The sequence below is a fragment of the Lycium barbarum genome, chromosome 4 (assembly GCF_019175385.1).
Source record: "Lycium barbarum isolate Lr01 chromosome 4, ASM1917538v2, whole genome shotgun sequence".
In the NCBI taxonomy this organism is placed as follows: domain Eukaryota; kingdom Viridiplantae; phylum Streptophyta; class Magnoliopsida; order Solanales; family Solanaceae; genus Lycium; species Lycium barbarum.
In genome coordinates, this window is record NC_083340.1 from 63087110 (window position 1) to 63098823 (window position 11714).

Sequence of the window (11714 nt, forward strand, 5' to 3'; positions counted from 1 at the left end):
AACCCCCCTGGTGGGCAAACCATCCCCTTAATCATACGCATAATCAACTAAAAATAAATTATAAGTAACACAAGTAAGAGTTAATAGTCTTTAACCATACATAATCATAAAGTACAGACTACTACGTCAAATACATCTCCCCAAGGACGTAAAGTCACCAGTACAAGAATGACTAATCAATACAAGTCTAGAAATATAACAACAGTCTGAATATAAGAGAATACTGACTAGTGATAGAGTAGTAAAAAATAATAGATAATATCTAGGGCTACAGGCTGGCAGGTGGCTCACCCTCCGATCTCAAGCAAGAAGCCACGGGGCCAGACTAAGGGCCTCAAAGTAGATTCTGTCTCAAATTCTGCACTCAGAAAAAGTGCAACAAAGGTAGTATTAGTACAACATATGTACTGGTAAGCATCATAGGTTGACTAACATTAGTTAACGCATATCAAAAACAAAAATCAACAAGTAAATAGATAAGGCAATCAATGATAATCAACAAGCACAGAATGTCCTAAATAGTCAAGTCATTACCTAGGTTTGAGTGTTACACCTAGGATTTTTTTTTGCGTCTTTCGTATCGTAAGTTAACAAAGTAAGCCTAGAGGAGTCATGAAACGCCTACAAGGCTAAGGATGATATTAAACAAAGGTTCAACATGTACCATAAGGTTTTGAGTTTAGAAGAATCAATGATGTTATAACCCGTACTTTCGGGATTAAACTAGGAGTGCTTCACATACTGAGGAGGTTGTAATTTAAGACACTTAAATAATAGCATTCATATGTTATGGTTTGAATTCAAGCAAGTTGTAAAATAAAAGTCGGTAAAAGTTATCGCAAGTTACGTTCATAATTTTGCTGAAATTTGGGTCTAATATCACTGAGCCTTTCTAGCAATGTGATTGGAGTTATGGGGTGGTCCACCTGTTATATCCCGCATTTTGTACCTTCAGATAATTCAAGACAATTGCAAGAAGTTAAGGACAAGGCTATATTTTGATCTTGTTTAACATACAAGTTGTTTATGAAAATTATTGATGTGGAAATATTAAGTAAAGCTAGGGGTAAAAAGGGAAATTCACAAGGTGGCCCTTGGAAATATTAAGGAAAATTTGGGGTTAAAAGTTGATTTTGGAAAACTTATAATTCTTGAAAATAAAGGCCATGTGGTCATCCAAGATGGTATGGGCCTTGGCCCACATGAATGAATTATATATGTGGATATAGATGATTAATTCATCGCATTTCTCATCTTTATCACTTAAAGAAAATTCAAGAAGCTTGGAGAACAAAAAAAAGGGAGGCCATTCGGCCAAGGGCTTAGCCGAACAAGGCACAAGAAAAATGGATCAAAAATTATTTTCTTCTAGCTAAACAACCAATTGGAAGGTCCCTAGCAAAGTGAAGTAGTCATTGTAGCAAGTAAAACATCTATTCTTGCAAGCTACAAATCCTAGCCAAGTGAGAAGTTAAGGGAAAAAGGTAAGGTTTACTCCTCTTTTCATGTGTTATGGATGGTTTGCACATATTGTAGTATGTAGAAATGGATGGAATTTATGAAACTATGGATGTTGTGTTGTGGCCGTGCATGTCTAGGTGTTGTGTAGAAGTGACGAATTAATTTTACTTAGTATTTTGGTTGTTGTTGTCATGAATTCTATGATAAAAATGAGAGTCTAATGATTCAAGTTGAAGTTGAACTTGTTGGGGGCTGTTTTGGAAGCCAATGAGATTTGAATGTAGCTTCTTGTATTTATGGAAAATAATGTTGTTAGTGTGTGAATTGTTGGTGTAGTTCATGAATTTGAAAGGAGGAAATGTGTTGTTATTGTCCTTGTTGCATTTGGAAGGTTTCGGGTGGAGTGGCATATTGGTTAGATTCTTTTGAATATTGTGCGGAGTGTTTGAAGTGTTCTTGAATATTGTTTGAATGGTTTCGGATTAGTACTTGAATATGTGGGCAAGTATGAGTTGAACATAAATGAAACGCCGTCGAAGTTTGTAGAAAGAAGTTGCTAACGTTAGTATGCGTTTTGAATTGATTGTGGATATTGTTAGAATAACTGTTGGTATTGTTGTTGATAATTTGGCCGAGTTAAATTCTCGGATTTGTTGTTGATGATTTGGCCGAGTTGGATTCTCGGGGATAGTTGTATTTACAGGGGAAATGCTGCCGAAATTTCTGTAAATAAAGTGTTGGTTGAGGATTGGACTTCTAAGTATCTATAGCTAATGTTTGGTATATACTAATATTGTTGTAGATCTTGCGAAGCCAAGGATTTAAATTCAGATTAGCCTATGAAGCGAGCAAGGTAAGTAAGACTTACCCTTTCATTCTTTTGGCATGTCCTAGAACTGAGTAAGTTATGACATGTACCTTGGGGTAACTCTATTCCTTAATTCCGAGCTTGTCTATGATTCTTATTCACTTCTTGACATAAGCATGCTTAGTATGGTCGAGCTTATTGTATGATTGAATAACGAGCAAAGCATAAAGAATTTTGTTCCTAAAAGGGTTCTATAAGGGTTAATGCCTTTAACTTTCATATGCTAACTCGGATTGTTTTGAAACGTTCATAAAGGTTTCTATAATGAATAACATCCATAACTTTCTGATGTTAACTTGGATTTGCTCTGAAACGTTTATAAAGGTTTCTGTAATGAATAACGTCCATAACTTTCTTATTCTAACTCGGATTGACTCAAAACGTGTTTATGATCTTTCAATTGCCGATTAGTGTACTCATCTATCAAGTCTTGAAAATTAATTTATATGCATGTAGTTTCTCACTACTCTGCTCGTGAATGCCTCAATATGTCTTTCACCGAGTCCCGGGCCGGGTATATTATCGTGCCCACTCCACTGCATTGTTCACCGAGTCCCTCATTAGAGGGCCGGGTACGGTATATGTATATGATGACATTATGACATGATGATATGTTACGGCGGCCAGGAGGGCATATGATAATTTGATTCATCGAGTCCCTCACTAGAGGGCCGGGTACGGTATGTATATATGTATATGCATGATGATATGATAGCATGCTGATATGATGACATGATTTCATTCACCGAGTCCCTCACTAGAGGGTCGGGTACGGTATACATATGATATATGATGTTGACATGCATGACTTTATTCACCGAGTCCCATAATGGGCCGGGTACGGTATACATATGATATATGATGTTGACATGCATGACTTTATTCACCGAGTCCCATAATGGGCCGAGTACGGTATGTGGTATTGGTATGTTTGATTCTGTCTCGTACTGCACAGGTACAACGGTTTCTTTATTGTCATACTTGACTCCTGGAATCTCTATTTCAGTGATGATCTTTCCAGTTGCATTTCATGCCTTACATACGCAGTACATATTCCGTACTGACCACCTTTCTTCGGGGGCTGCGTTTCATGCCCGCAGGTACAGATGTTCACGTGAGTGACCCGATAGCATAGGCCATCCATTCTGCTGCTTTGGAGTGCTCCCTTGTTCTGGAGCCTACATTTTGGTATAGACTCTTCCGTTGTATATATGTATGTATATATTTAGGGGTACGGCGGGGCCCTGTCCCGTCATATGATTCTGTTGTGTTTGTTAGAGGCCTGTAGACATGTATGTGGGTCATGGGTCGTTATGGTTCAGTTATGTCTGTGTGGCTTGCGTCTAAGCGGTTCCATTTGCTATGACAGCCTTAACGGCCTGTATGTATGTATATGTTTTGGGCGATATGTTTTACGACAGCCTTGCTGGCTTCTGTGTGATATATTTGTTATATGTGACCGCTTAAGACGATATCTGATCTTTGTATCTGTATAAGTCAGTGTACGCCGAATCTGGATTTTCCATTCGTATGCCGATTCTGGTAAGTGGGTGTGTATGGGTGTCCAGCTCGAGCACTAGTCACGGCCCACGGGGTTGGGTCGTGACAAAAGTCCACCTACCAAATTGAAGTACTATGAGTATAGATTAAATTGCATTAAAGCATTTGTTGATGCGACGTAGGAGTAGAGAGATATTCGCGTTTTGGCGAGACTGCGCAGGCAGCCCCTTATTGGGACCCACTATGGCGGTGGCCACTTTGGTTCTTTTAAATTGGATATAGATTTCATTTTGGGGTCATTCTCCTAGGGCTTCCCTAACACCTCTCTAAGGTTCAAGAGCCAAACCCAAGGGATTCAACATAAATCTTCCGTCAAAGTGTTGACTACAAATAATTACTCCTATGATGTTGTGATGTGATTGAGGGCCATTGTGAGCTGACTTAAGCTTAGGGTTTGAGTTGTGCCTACTTCCTAAGGTATGTTTAACTTCTTTTCGGTTGTGTTGTTTGAGTGAAAGATTACAAGATAGCACTTGAAAGGGGAAGAGATATTGTTATCCTTTTGCTGGACTGTTTTAAGTCTATATATATAAGTTGTTATGGCTGAACATTGTGGGAAACAACTTCATTATGATACGTTTTCTGTTTTTATGCATGTCTATATGTTTATCAAGTGAATTTATGAAAGAAACATATGAAACTTGATATTGAAAGTGAAGATTAAGGTGTTGTGCGTGTGGACTGTTTTGAAGGGGGCTTTAGGCTGTGTTTTGGTTGGTTCTTGATACAATGACTTGGCTATTTTGTTGTTGATGTTCTTCTTGTTGTTTTGGATTGGATGGAAGTGACAATTATAGGGGAAGTGCTGCCCAATTTTCTATAAATGGGCTAGTGGCTTAGAAGCTTGTTTTAAGCCCTTTTGTGGCATTAATTATAGATTCAATCATTCTTGTTGTAGATCACAAGGCTTCGAAGGATAGATGCTGAGTTGATAAGTTAACGGAAAAGGTATGTTAAGGCACATTCTTTTTTCTTATGGCATGAATCCAACAAATGACATGAAAGCGAACGATATTAAAAAAAAGACTCGATTCTCACTAGTTGTAGAAGCGTACATTCTTTGCCCTCTATGGATAATGGAATGAATATGATATTTCTCTTGAAATCTCCATGAATCATTATTTTTGGTATTTTCTTATTCTTATAAACATTGTGTCACGACCCAAATCGATGAGCCGTGACCAGTGCCCGACCACTACTGGCCAAGCACTCCTATGCTTGCATTTACTTCTCCCTGATTAACCTGGGCCCATACACAATCTATAACTAAGCTATACTGTCTCCTGAACTGTCACGACCAGCTAGGGGCCGCGACGGGTACCCGGGGCTAGCCACCGAGCACTATTCGCTCTACTACTCATCTTACTCGCTCAAGGCCCCATTTATCAACTTTATACATGAATTATAGGAAAAACATATTTTAGATAGAAATATAAATGCTTTATATACATTTGCCTCTCGGCCATCAAAATAATATACACATATAATAACATCTTGTGAGACCATCTAACCCACACTGGGTATCTACAAGCCTCTACTGACAGACTGTTTATATATAGACGGAACAAGACTCCGTCGTGCCCAAAATATGCATATATACCAAAAGAGGAATCATAACCACCTCCTAACAATGAAGTGCTCTCAATCAGCTAGCAGCTACTAAGGATCTGGATCAAGCTCACCTCTCTGTCTACCTGTGGGCATGAACACAGCGTCCAAAGAAAACGGACGTCAGTACGAATATTGTACTGAGTATGAGAGGCATAAACAATGAAGAAAGGCAACAATAATATAATAAGAACATCAATATGGAACATCTGGATCTGAATGACCATCATAAGAGAAGTGATGCCTGCTATCTTACTCATACTCATCATCATATCACATATGCATAATATGTAAGCTGCCCGTCCATGTCAGATCGGTGTAATAATCAATAACATTAGCCCGCGGCTAGGCCTCCCGCGTCCGGGGTACCATCTCATGCCGCCCACTATTGATGTCTGCCTATGCCAAATGGACATGGTGTATCGTATAGCTGCCCGCTTTCGCGGTGACTGCCCGGCCAACTAGGCCCGGTGTGATGCAATCATGACATGCTCATCATAAAATACTTATAATAATATGCTTATCAAAATATACTTGTCATCATACATGCATAAAGACTCTAGCACCACTGCATTCTATCGAGGTGACGTAAGGTCGTGAACCCTCGATTCCATTATGGACATTTATGAGCATTCTGTCTCACCTTGAAAGGGTTAGTATACAAGGTGAGTGTATACAAGGAACAACCTCATTTACTTTATAAGAACGTCATATCATATCTCTTGACTCATATAGCTATTCATGATCTTAGGCTCTTGGCTTTCCGGGATATAGGAGAATCATGGAAAGGGAGAAGAATCATATTATGGGATTCATGCCATAGAAAGAAAAGGACTAGCCTCACATAACTTTGTCGCTTAGTTAAGCTATCGTTCACTTGATCCCCTTCAATATCACGTTGCTACCTTCACGAGAGAATGCACATTACGTTAGTTAACCGACTATAGGAACGCATCGTTATTTCTAGGAAAAATTGAGCAGCATTTCCTTTGTTCGTACTAATTTTCCCGTGTCTAATCTCAATTCCCAAACTCTCACAACAACACTCACAATATTGTAATCAACAATCGTCATTTATATACATTGAGCAAAATCCACCATTTTTCTCCAAATTTCCACATTCATGGGTTCTAGCTTATTATCATGTTTTCTCATACCACACACCCATTTCATGGTCTACACGTCATTTATAACATCTTTATACTCATAACACATAAACATTCATGATTCAATCCCACTATCATTCAATTATAACACTATTCACATTTTATGACCCATTTATTACACCCTCTCATAATCCAAGTGTTTCATCATATAAATACTTTAGTCATCATGGAAAAGTCATCAAACTTACCTTAGAGGTTGGTGGAACAAGCCTGGAGTGAAGCCTCTCCTCTTTCACCAAAACCCTACTTCACCTCCTTTGGGATCTCTTGGTTTGGATGAACTTCACTTGATTTTCATAGACTTTGATTCATGAATTTGATGTTGTTGATCTTAATTTCCCTTGGTCCTTCTTGTAGATGAAGTGTTTGGAGAATTCTCTAGAAAGCTCTTGAGTTGTGTAGATGAGAAAATGAAATAAAATGAGGTGGGTCCCTTTTAATAACTCAAAGTCTGATTTTTAATGATTAACAGTCGGGGTGTACAGTGGTCGTGAACCACGATTTACGGGCCGTATACTGGTTTACGGTCCGTCCTTCATGGCCGTATATAAGCATATCAAAACAGAAAGGTTGGCTGTCAGCATGGTGATTTACGATCGAGGTTTAAGGGTCGTATTTCGATTTACGGTCCGTATTCTGGGTCGTGCTCAACCATTTCAAGATTTAACAGAAAGTTGAATTTCTTGGAGTGTTGGAGGACGATCGCACTTTACGGTCCATAAATCACTTTACGGGCCGTATTGTGCTTTACGACCACTGGACGGAAATGAATTTCTGCAACTTTCTTATTTCCAAAAATTCATGAATCATCATTCCCTACTTAGTAAAACACCGCACACTTATACCTTCGTTGAACTATTCATTGTAGACTCACGGAAAATTTTCCGAGGTGTAACATGAATAATCAACACACAAAACGCCATCTCGAGAACTCACTGCCAACGCATACATATAAACATAAATACTGAGAGTAGCAGTGCAAGCCGATTAGGCCGCTACATATACGGTACAACAAACAAGCGCTGACGAGGCGGAATAACATCACAGCTACATATTACAGTCTACAGACCTCTACGGAATACAAACTGTAGAAAAGACAGGACAAGGCCCATGCCATACCCATATATCTACATATCAAACAGCATACCAAAAAGGCTGCAGCTCCGGATCAATGGAGCGCACTGACTGCCGCTGAGGGGAGGTCCTACTGATCCGGATCGTCTGGCTGGCTACCTGATCCTGCGGGCATGAACGCAGCGTCCACAAGAAGGGACGTCATTACGAACAGTGTACTGAGTATGTAAGGCATGAATAATATCAAAGTAAGAGACATGAAATATAACATAAAGAAGAGAGATAACTTGTACATCCAATTGCCTCATAAGGCGGATACCATGCATGCTTAGCTTTCTTTGAAAAACATTTCTCATACATGTATACATAAAATAGAATTGCTGCGGAACGTGCAGCCCGATCCACAAATAAATAATTGTGTTGCGGAACGTACAACCAGATCCATAAATATTTTATATTGCTGCGGAACGTGCAGCCCGATCAATATATTATATCATCATCTTGCATATATATTGCCGCGGAATGAACGGCCCGATCCATTTATCCCTATATCCTGCGTCCGGGCATCCCGCGTCCGGGACGATATCCAGCTGCTCAGGTGGTTATGCGTATATAACGCCTCACCTTTCCCCTTTACCCATATGTACATATAAATATATAAATCATATACATATATAATATAAGTAGCATGTATGAGAGGCCAAAGAACGCTATGACTCTATCGGAGTGACGTAAGGTCGGTAACCTTCGATTATATTATGGAATAATCATCATCACTCTATCTCACCTTGAAGGAACAATTATTATAAGGTGAGATGAACAACAATGAATAAAATCGAGAAAATAATGAAATAACTCAACATTTTCATAATAACATTGAAATCATAAACTTGGAACCTTTAAACATAAAAATCCTCATTATCATTGTAATCATCATAGAAACATTCTCATCTTTAACATCATGAGAAGCTTTAAGAATCATGAACTTCTAGTTTTTGAAAACAAGGAGTTTATGGAAACACTTATGGAATCATAGCATAGGAATCATGCCTTTGAACGAAAGGGACGAGCCTTAACGTACCTGTTAAGCCTCCAACTACCTACGCTTATCAGTCCGAGCCCGCAAGTCTACATGTAAGACCATTCATACTATAATTAGTCCCATTGTTATATACTTATCCTAAGCCTTCAAATAAATCTTTCTAGAATTTGCCAAAATTTCGGCAGTATCTCATCTGTTTATATGTCTAGCCCAAAATCGTAATTCAGCAACCAACAATAACAACATCAATAACATCATTGGAAACATCAAAGTATTTCATAAAACACCTCACACGGTGTTTATCCCTTTTGTGTCTTCACAAATTCGCTACACCGTCATTTAACGACTTTATCTCCGTAAATAAGCGTTAAATAATAGCAAAAGAGAAAGATTCATACCTTATTTATTGTTAAGACAGCAATATCCTCAATATCCACGCTAAAATTCACCGTAAATTAGTACTAGAATCACAACCATGCATTACCCGGACCTAAACCACTACTCCGCTACTTAAAAATTGCTCACTTTTTGATTCCCTCACTCTCTCTTCTAATTTCTAAAATTTTCTAGGCAAATCTGATGAAAAAAGGGGTTATTACCCTTTATATAGGGGTCAAATTCGGATTGGGGTCACTGTAGCAATTTACTGTAGCAGTAATGTAGCCTAGAAATAGTAAGCACGTTTAAGAAATCGATTGGCTAACGTTCATGCGACTTCTGTTGAAGGTAGAAATGTGGGCATCAAAGGAGAACAAGCAAGTGATATATTAGTTAAACGAAAAAGGTATGTGAGGCTAGTCCTTTCTTTCTATGGCATTAATCCGATGGTATGATTCTTCTTTCTTCTCCATGAATCTCCTACATTCCGGAAAGCTAATAGTTCATGTTCATGAATAGCTATATGAGATAAGAGATACGTTACGAGCCCAATAATGATGATGATAAGCTTGAGTCTAAAGATTCTAGAGTTCATGATATGATGTTCCTATAAAGCTAATGATATTGTTTGTTGTACACACTCACCTTATATACTATTTCCTTCAAGGTGAGGCAGAATACCGTTGAGCTAATGATCTCATTATTGTATACACTAACCTTATACATATGTTTCCTTCAAGGTGAGGCAGAATACTATTAATTTAATGATGTTATTTATTGAATACGCTCACCTCATATACTATTCCCTTTAAGGTGAGGTAGAATACTTGTAAATGTCCATAATGGAATCGGGGGTTCATGACCTTATGTCACCTCGATAAAGTATAGTTATCTTAGATTTATTATACATGCATTATGATGAGTATATGTTGATGATATTACACCGTACCTATATGGACGGGCAGACATACACACCACTATAGTGGGCAGGTTATACCCCGGACGCGGGAGACCTGGACGCAGGTTAATTATTATCACACCGTACCTATATGGACGTGCAGCTTATACTTATACACTTATACATAAATGATATGATGATGATTATGAGTAAGTCAGCATGTGTTATACCTTCTATAAGTGACAGTCATATATAGTTGCTCCTTATTGATGCTTTCTTTATCTCATTGATGTATCATTATTGTTTATGCCTCTCATACTCAGTACAATATTCATACTGACGTCTGTTTTCTTTGGACGCTGTGTTCATGCCCACAGGTAGACAGGGAGGTGATCTTGATCCAGACTCGTAGGAGATAGTAGTTGATTTGAGAGCACTCCATTGTTCCGAAGGTGCCTTTGATAATTCTTTTGTGGGCATATGCATATTTTGGGCACGACGAGGTCCTGTCCCGTCCTTATGTCTAGCACTCCAGTAGAGGCTCGTAGATACCCAGTGTGGGTTATATGGTCTCACGAGGTTGCCATTATGTATATATATACATATATTATTTGGATAGCCTAAAGGCTTATGTCTGTAAAAGTATTTATGTTTTCAAATGAAAAATGATTTTCTTATGATTTGAGTATGAATTTGATAAAAGAGCGTTTAATGAGTATGACGAGTAGTAGAACGAGTGGTGCTCGGTGGTTAGCCCCGGGTGCCCGTCACAGCCCCCAGTCGGGTCGTGATAAAAGTGGTATAAGAGCAGTTCAGTCCTAGAAAGTGTCTACGAGTCGTGTCTAGTAGATTCTTGTTTATGGTTTGTTGCGCGCCAAACTAATAATCAGGTGGCTACACAATTTAGGAAAAATGACCATATTTCATCTTAAGAGATCATGCGATAGAGCTGTGTTATAAGATTATCTCCTCCTTAATAGTGTGTTATGATTTCAGTAGAGCTGATGAAAGGAAAAGCTACGGCAGCCAAGAAGGGCAAAATAGTAGTTGAAGAAGGGCTTGAACGAGAGCCGTCTATAGATATGGAGGAGGGCGAACCCCAGGATAAGTCCCTACCTCGGTTTTCCCATACTTCACCCACTTTAGAGGATCAAAGGGGAGCCTAAAATTTAGCTCCAGCACCCCAAGTTCCTCCACCAGACGCCTCGGGCAAAGAGATGAGACAGGCCATTCTTCTACTGACTCAATTGGTAGCCGCTTAAGCTCAGCGGCAGGGTGTGGGCCATGGTAACAGGGGTTGGAGAAAGGGAGTTAATTCTTTAGGATTTTATCATGAGTTTAGGGGTGCTCCGAGGCAACAATTCTTTAGGCACTCAGTTCATTCGACAAGTGGTGCTCCTCCGCAGTTTTCTAGACCCGGATGTTGATGGGTCTACTTATTCTAGGTCACCCCAGAGTCTTAGAGTTTCCAGTTCTCAGATTCGGAGTGGTTCTAGTCAGACGAGATCCCCGTTGCTATGATGCACTCAGTGTCGCAGGTTACATTGGGGACCGTGCCGCTTGGGCTCAAATGTTTGTTGTACCTGTGCTCGGCCACGCCATATCATACGCGATTGCCTATGGAGGCGGGGGAAAGGTAAGGTTCGGGCTACGGGAGTG